The following is a 9,166-nucleotide window of genomic DNA, read 5'->3' as shown; positions in this document are numbered from 1 at the left end:
AACCATTGCACCACCAGGGAAGACCAGTCAGTTGATTTTTAACATAAAATGGGAAAGCACTAGACTTTAGTCAGGAAAGCGACCTGGTCAGATTAGGTGCGGGGTAAAGCTGTCTCAAGGCAGTGTGGAAAGGAATGGGGGTAGAGTGAAGACAAAGAGGGAAATATACAAAGCCTGGCTTCAAGGAGTCATGCCCGGGGACTTCTTCAAGGCCCAGGTGAGAAAGAGATCCCCCTGAGTACTGGCTGAGAGCCTTCGGAGTTCTTTGAGACTAGAGGAATCCTGAAACCATGGATCACCTATATATGCTTTGAGACATGCTTTAGATGTTTTTTCTGAAAGCCCTGCAACTGCCTAAAAATTGAATGTATCATTGAAAAGACCTATGAATAAAACTGAGAGAAAATGAAGTGAAATTATCCCATCAGTCACCCAAACAGTATGCAACATAACTGCCAAGACTGGAAAAGATAATTAGTGTTGTCAGTGTTATGATCCTGGAATACTTTTAAAATATTTATTCATAGGACTTGATTTTTATCTTATTGTGTTTTTTGATTTAGTAGCTTTATATTTGAAAAAATAGATTATAAAACCTTAATCTTAATGTTTTTAAACTTAAAAATCTTAAATATAGGTGACTAAAGTATTTTTGAAATTATAAGAATAACTGAAATATAATCATCCATTATGCATAATATATTGGTTTACTTGTAGCCTCTGTTTATGTGTAGTACATTTTACTTTTCTCCATATGAGGTCTTTATCTAAAAAAAATAATAAAATATAATAAATTTATGTAGCGATCATTGGTCAAACCTACCTAGCAAATTTGTTATTCTTAATGAATTTTTTTTTAACTGGTTCCAAGCTATTGTATTCCACAATGTGTTTCTTCATTGGTTGTCACATTTAAAATGAATGAATGAGAAAGCTCAATAATATTTCTACTGAACTGCATTATGTTCGTTTATAAAGGACTTCTTTAGCCTTCTGTTTGTATTTTTACTATTTGAAAAGCTGTTTATGTAAAATTCTCTTACACTGAAAAGATCTATTCATGAAATAAGTGGACTAAAAGCTTTTTCTTATCCTCATAATTACTTGTATTTTAAATATACAATATTTGGTTTATGTGTAATTTCAAATTATTTTGTCAGGTAGTGTATTTCTCAGGGTAACTTTCTATGGTAGTTAATAGTATTATATAATTATTTCAAAAAAGTAGCTTTCCTTGCAAAATAAAATTTGAAAAAAAAAAAAACAAGGAGTCATGCCCGGTCCACATCGAAGATGGAGACAGTCTCAGCTAGGGTAATGAGGAAGGGAAAGAGGAGATGGGCTTGAGAAATGTTTAGGAAGTCAAATAGGCAAGATGTGGTGGTTGGTTGTATGTAAATGGTAAGAGAGGGAAAGGAGAGGATGACGCCCTGGTGACCAGGTGGGTAATATTCTACCTGATTAGACAGCAGTCCCCCTGTTGACTCTCAGATACCCTCTGGTGTCCATTCCTTTGTCATCACAGATTGAAATATGTACTCATTTGTGTGCTTATTTGCTTAGTAGCAGTCTGCCCCTCCAGACTGAAAACGCAGTGGGGTAGAATCATGTCTGGTTTTGCTCATCCTTGTACCACCAGCACTAGCAAAGTGAGTGGTACGTAGTCAGCACTGAATAAGAGCTGTCCAAAAAATATACAGAATGGGAAACGGAATATACAGGAAGAAAAGACACTTCAACGAGTTCCTTTTTGGACATGGTGAGTTTGAAATGACTGTGCAAAAATCCAGGTGGCAGTTGGAAATGAGCCTGAAAACTCACGGAGAGGTTAGGTTTGGAGATAAAGACTTGAGTGTTACCAGAGTGTAATAAAAGCCTGAAAGTGAGAAGCGCGTCAGGAGCAGACCTGATGAAGTTCAACAATTAAAGGGATTTACTTCCTCCTACTTCTTAGTCAATTACTTTTGCTTTCCAGAAGTACACCGTCACTATCCCCTGGGCAGCTCACAGAGCCGGCTTATGACAGCTCCAGGGTGCACAATTCTAGGTTGTGCTCCAGGGAGGACCCACCCAAACCTTTAGGACCTTTCCAAGGAGACCTCATATGCCTATAATATCTTCCCCCTATTTTGCCAACTCAATTCTCCCAAGTTCTTTAAACAACCCCTGATTTCCGAGAAATCCTATTCCATGAAATTCTCCTGCACTAGACCATAGAACAGCAATTATCCTGAATATCCTAGCCATCAAATAGCAAATTGCCCACTCTGCTTAATCAAAATGTAGAAATCTTACTCTTTCCCAGTTCATTTTCCAATTAGATACCTTTGTTTTTCGTCTGTCCACCCTAAAGACCAAATTAGGCCTGCGTTGATACAAATACCTGTTTTTTATTACTATTTGGTTTATTATTTCTATCCTGTTGACTGTGTGTTCAGTCACAGCAGGGGTCTGTGTACTTTAACCTGGCGCCGACCCTGAAGAAATCACAGGCTATATCAGGTAGGGTGACAGGACTTCCTGGCTTTTCTTAGTACCATTGTGTTGAAAATGTTCACCCTAACCAAGTGGTATGTCGAACTATGGATTTTGGCTCAGATAACGTTCATCAGGGAAGGATCCAGGCTCCTCTTGCCTGTCCTCTCTGACATCCTTAATTATACTGGCTTTTATCCTCACACTTGCCATCTCATGGACAGTGATGGTTATTCCACCTCCAAGTTTTGTGTCCCCAGGAATATGGGGCAGGAGGAGGGGGGAACAAGGGAGAAAAGGAATTTTTTTTGTACTAAGTCTTATCATTTCATTCTGGAAGGGAAGCCTCCCTAGTGTTTTTTACCTACATCTCATTGACCATCTGCAGCTAAAAGGGGACAGAGATTAAGACTGTAGCTTTTATAGCTTCTATGATAGAGCTTGGCAAGAGATGGGAGAAACTGAGAGTTGAGAATTGCCAATCAAGTATTTCAGATTTAGGAATAAACATAAAGGAGAATTCCCTGGTAGTCTAGTGGTTAGGACTCTGCGCTTTCTTTGCTGAGGGTGAGGGTCTGATTCCTGGTGAGGCAACTAAGATCCCACAAGCCGCATGGCCAAACATAAAAAAAATTTAAAAAAGAAATAAACGTAAGGTTCATTATTATGTCTGCATATTTCCTAAAATCCTGTGAGCATATCTTAAGCTAATCTACTCATGCTGATGTTGATTTCTATTTGCATAATTCTTAATTTTATTTCAAAAATTTCCACTCTATAATATATCAACAACGCTACCCATCCTTTTTTATTTTCAGTTTTTTTTTAAATTTTACTTTATTTATTTATTTATTTATTTATTTATGGCCGTGTTGGGTCTTCGTTTCTGTGCGAGGGCTTTCTCTAGTTGTGGCAAGCGGGGGCCACTCCTCATCGCGGTGTGCGGGCCTCTCACTATCGTGGCCTCTCTTGTTGGGAGCACAGGCTCCAGACGCGCAGCCTCAGTAGTTGTGGCTCACGGGCCTAGTTGCTCCACGGCATGTGGGATCTTCCCAGACCAGGGCTCGAACCCGTGTCCCCTGCATTGCCAGGCAGATTCTCAACCACTGCGCCACCAGGGAAGCCCTATTTTCAGTTTTGATGTCAGTTTATATGGTCTATTTTATCAAAGTGAGCTAGAAAAGGAATTGAAAATATTTCTAGATGCTAGTTCTGGGTGAATAAGATATATTTTTCTCCACATGTTATTCCTTAAGTTAGACCTGGAACTTTTGCCAGTGGTGGCAAGAACAGTACCAAAGATGATTTCACCTATCTTCTCACATTTGTGCTGCCTGGCACATTACATAAATTGGAGTTGACGCAGCAGTGACTTCGGAGAATGGGTTTTATGTGGGGTCTTTTTCATGGAGAAGTGCTTTGTCTCCCTCTGGTGGACACACTCATCTTTGCAACGTCAGTGGTAATTCTCAGGCCCGGGTGCACTTTAGGATCACCAGGGGTGCCACAATCCCAATATGTGCTAAGCAAACACACAGACACACACAAACAGACACACACACACAGACACACACACACACAATTAGACTGGTCCCTGGGCAAAACTGTCAAATAATTTCAACCCAATTTTGATACCCTATGTATTTATCAAAAACTTTCTCACGTATTTTCTCATTTAATCCTCTCAAGAACTTGTTAAAATAAGTTTTCCCTCTTCTCATGAGTACAGACACTCACCTAAGAACACAGAGCCCTTGCATATCTTAGGTGCACATTCAGACCCTGCTTTTCCCTGCATCTTTGTGCATTAAATCTTACAGTGCCAGAACTGGCTTCCTTCTCAGTTTGCTATCTTTTCAAAAAGCTTCTCAAATTAATTCCCACTGACAATGGATCAATTTTAGTTATTAAAAAGGAGATCAAGTTCTGCTTCTGGCAATGGTTGACCAGATGGTTCTGTGCCCTCTCACTGAAAACAACTAGGAAAGTACATACTATTAAAAGAGTGAAAAGGCAAGCCAGAGAGTGAGAAATAGTATTTGCAATGCGTAAAACTGACAAAAGAGCTCAGATCCAGAATACATACAACTCTTATGACTCACTAAGAAAGACTGGCAACACAATAAAAAAAAGGGGGGGGCATGAGACTTCACAAAAGGGAATATTCAAATAGTCAATAAAGACATGAAAAGGCTCTCATCTTCATTAGTATACAAAGAAAAACAAATTAAAACTACAAAGTATTCACCTACCACACCCATTAGAATGGTCAAAATTGAAAAGACTACAATACCAAGTGATGCAGAGCAACTGCAACTCTCATACCCTGCTGGTGAGGGTGTAAGTTGGTACAACCACTTTGGAAAATTGTTTGATGGCATCTCCTAAAGTTGAACATACATGGTTATCTATGACATAGCAATTTCACTCCTAGGTACACCCACAGAAATGCATGTAAGTGTGTACCCAAAGACATGTTTAAGAATGTTTATAGCATTATTTATAAATAACCAAAAACTGGAAACCTAAATGTCCTTTAATAGTATAATGGATAAATCGTGATATATTCATACAATGGAATTCTATAGAACAATAAAAGTGGAAAAAACTATAGCTACACACACAATAAATGGGTAATCTAACATGAAATTTTGTACAAAGTCAGGCACAGGCAATGCATATTTTAAAAATTTCATTTGTATAAAGTTCAAAGCAGGTAAAACTAATCTATGCTGTAAGAAGTCAAGATAGTGGTTACCTTTAGGTAAGAGGGAGAGGTAGAAAGTGTAAAGGGGAAAGGGATAATGATACAATTCTTCCCCTGAGTTGTCAGTACACAGATGTGTTCACTTTGGGATAATTCACTGAGCTGTAAACCATTTTGTGCACTTGAGTTAAAAGCAATTTCTAAAGCAAAACAGAATATTCAAAAACAGTTTTGTAAAACTAACTAAAAGTCTTCCTTGTGTTTTTCACCGTAAGTGAGGAGAGTTTTAATTGATGGGATGTTATCAACAGTGTTCCCCAAACTTTACTGTACATATGACTCATCTGAGAATCTTGTTAAAAGGCAGCTTTGATCCAGTATTCTGGTGTGGGGCTCACAATTCTTGCATTTCTAGTGTTAAAGAAAAATGCACAACATGAGAATTGTGGGTTTAAGTTTGACTCGGGGTCTTACTGAGGACTCCCGCCCGGGAGACAGCCACTCAGTAGCTCTGAGGAACTGCTCTGAAGAGGTGGGCGAGGAGCCAGGATACACATGACTTTTTGGGGCTGGGAAATACGTGTAGTCAGGCACGCATCTTGGTAAAAGATCACTGCTAATCACAAAGAACAGATGTCTCAAGTTAATGATTTTAGGTTTTTCTACATATGGGAAGATGCAAGAATCTGGGGTCATTGAAATTCTTTCTGAGACTTCCCTGGTGGCGCAGTGCCTAAGAATCTGCCTGCCAATGCAGGGGACACGGGTTCAAGCCCTGGTCCTGGAAGATACCATATGCCGCGGAGCAACTAAGCCCGTGTACCACAACTGAGCCTGTGCTCTAGAGCCAGCGAGCCACAACTACTGAGCCCATGTGTCACAACTACTGAAGCCCGCACGTCCTGGAGCCTGCATGCCGCAACAAGAGAAGCCACCGCAATGAGAAGCCCACAAACCGCAATGAAGAGTAGCCCCCGCTCGCCACAACTAGAGAAAGCCCGTGCGCAGCAACGAAGTACCAACGCAGCCAAAAAGAAAAAAAATAAAAATAAAAGAAATTCCTTCTGAGATATGCACCTAATTATCTGTGGGCCAAAGCACAGAATGCCTCATCCTGTTTTTTCATCCTGAATTCCCCTCAGGGTGCACTGTTGGTGGGTTGTGATTTAACCCACTTGTATAACTGGGTGATGAGTGACGCTGTTCATTCTTTTTTGTTCACAGTATCTCCCCTTTTGGTCATAAATTCGATTAAGGTTTGAGAGGCATTTTATGACAAATTTGTCCCATGGTGCTAGGAAGTCTCATTCCTAGGTTTAGTGAGGATTTCATTGAGAGGCCATTCAAGTGCTATATCTGGATTAGGTCCTGTTAATAACCTAAAAATTCTCTGGATCATCTGTTTTACTAGTCTATTATGATCCAGGAAATGTTTCTCCCTTGTTGCTTCTTCCTATATCTATAAAAATTAATTTTATACAGAGCTATATATGTGATCAATTGCCTCAAGATGTTTAGCTGTCATCAATTTTGTCAGAGAGCTGGTTACACAGCAGGTGATGCAAGAAACAACAATCATAAGATAACAGGATATCACTAGTAACATTAATAAGATTATAGTACAGCAGCAAGAGACACAAAGCATAAACAGTTTAAAAACTACAAAGAGAGATCAATTAGAACAATGATTAGTATAACTAGTTGCAACCTGGATCATAATAAACCACCAAGTCCAGAGGGGAGCCAGCCAAAGAAGCCAAATTCTGGATGGATCAGGTAGAGAGAAACAGATGTTAACTAACTATAACTTAAGAAGGCTTATCATCACTTATTTGACAATGCTTCCCATGTAATTTAACACACCAAATAAGTCTAATTAGTTTAATACCTCTCTTTGAGATGTTTCAGGGGCCCTCTGAAACATCCCAAAGTTAGCTAGAGGTTAAAAGAACTCTATTTAGAATCTGATTTGGGGAAGTTTGTCAAAAATATCAAAAGTTTTAAAAACACTTGATCAATTAGGATCCTAGCGTAGATCACTGTGAAACAGTACTTATTCATTTAACCAAAGTGATAACAAAAGATTTCAAAGGCAAATATAGAAAGTTACAACAGATTACTTAAGAGGTAAAGAAACTGTTATCAAAAGCAGATATTCCAAAAAAACTTTGTCCTCTTAACAGAAAGAATCAAATTCTAGTTTTGTACAATCTTACTTTTAAGATTCATTTATTTAATTTGTTCTAATCCTAGCCAGTCCTAACCATACATAAAACTCTTTTCTCAGGGTTCCTTTTCCATAACCTTTCTATAACTTCCTTTTTTTATCTTTAACCTTAGCCTCCATTAGGACCCCATCAACAAGTCTTGGTCTTATAAGGAGTTCCAGAAACTCTTCCTTCTTATCCGCCAGCTGTTTTATCCATTCCTGTATAAAAGGCTTTGGGGTCCCCAGTGAGGGGTCCAGCCAAGGAACCCAGGCCCTTTTGTCAATGTTTAACTTGATTAATTGGCCTAACTGTTGCTCCAAGCAATTGCTGATCGGGTCTCTCAGTGTAAATTTTCCCTTCCAGCCCCTTAATTTTTTCCAAACTGGGGTAAATAGAGCAAACTTGTTTGGGGCCCTTTAATATTGGGTGGACCCACAGAGGGTCCCTTTGGCTCATCCAAACTTAAGTAGTGCTGTTTCAAAGCCTTTGTTTTAATCCCATGAATATCCAAGCCACAGGGCTTTCCCCTTAATAACCCTTTCTATTCCCTTGTTAACCTAATTAACATTAATTAACCTAATGTTTTATTAGCATCTGCAAGACCCAGTGAGGGAAGCTGAGATCACAAATTCAAATAGACTTCCCGAACAGATGCTTTTTTGTTTTTTTTTTTAAACTAAGAGCGTTCTTAAGGTTAGTCATTACATTTCTTTGTGTCCACCTTTTAATTTGGTTTTTCCATAGCTACCAATAAAATAGCTGTTTACAAGGAGAGCTCTCTAAAAATTTACCAGAAGTTTTTCCAATTTAAAGGATCCATCATTTGGCCATTGATGAGTAGGATCTGAATAGGGATTCAAACGAGTAAGACACAAGAGGTGTCCCCATAGGATCGTGCAAAGGATGCAGCCCTCACAAGATCCAGAAAGTTTATTTGCAAAAATAGTCTAAGAAAGTAAGGGCCTTTATTGTACAGGTGGATCCAATGAAAGTTGACATGGTGAAGGCCCCTTATGGATTAGGAACCCTTATGACAAACTCTCCTGAGAGCTGGCAGGGCCAAAGGGATTGCTCGGAATCCTAGTCACTTCAACTGGCTTCCAAATGGACACTGTATGAGTACCTTCCAGATGGCAGAGGCCAGAAAGAGTTTTCTCACTGATCAACAAACCAAGCTCTCAAGACATAGAACAAGATGCCTAAGAAGATCAGGTACATTTACATCTCAAAGGCACAGGGAGATAATGCAAGTTCCTCCTAGAAGGGTGTCTGGGTTTCTCTCTCCAGCCAACCAAAACCACCATGGGTGCTCAAGCACTGGATGGCCAGTTCTAATGTGTACAACCCCAGATGAGCGTATCTTTAATTAACGAGTGGGTTTCTCTACGGGACCGCTGCATGGTATGAGGACTTGCCTCCACCAGTCCTGTAAATTTCTCAGTTGCCTGAGAAAGCTGTAACCAGCTGGGAGGAGCTTCTTTTCTCTTATTTTGGAGCTAAAAGCTCTCATATGGTGTCTTCATTTTTATTCCAACAAACTCTGTTAAAGTAGCCCATTCAAGGAAAGACACCAGCTTAGCCCTTACCTAATCACCCAGTCCAAACCTTTCCAGTGTCTTTCAGCTAGACAATTGTCTCAGTGCATTTGAACTGAGCAACCTTCCCAGTGTCTTTCAACTGAGAATTCAGGTACCTCTTCTTGAACTGCCTTAAGTTCAAGGAAAACCTACTCCTCATAACAAGTTTACCAACCACTGAATAAAACTCAGAATCA

The sequence above is a fragment of the Balaenoptera acutorostrata genome, chromosome 16, assembly GCF_949987535.1.
Source record: "Balaenoptera acutorostrata chromosome 16, mBalAcu1.1, whole genome shotgun sequence".
In the NCBI taxonomy this organism is placed as follows: Eukaryota; Metazoa; Chordata; class Mammalia; order Artiodactyla; family Balaenopteridae; genus Balaenoptera; species Balaenoptera acutorostrata.
This window is presented reverse-complemented; position numbering follows the sequence as displayed.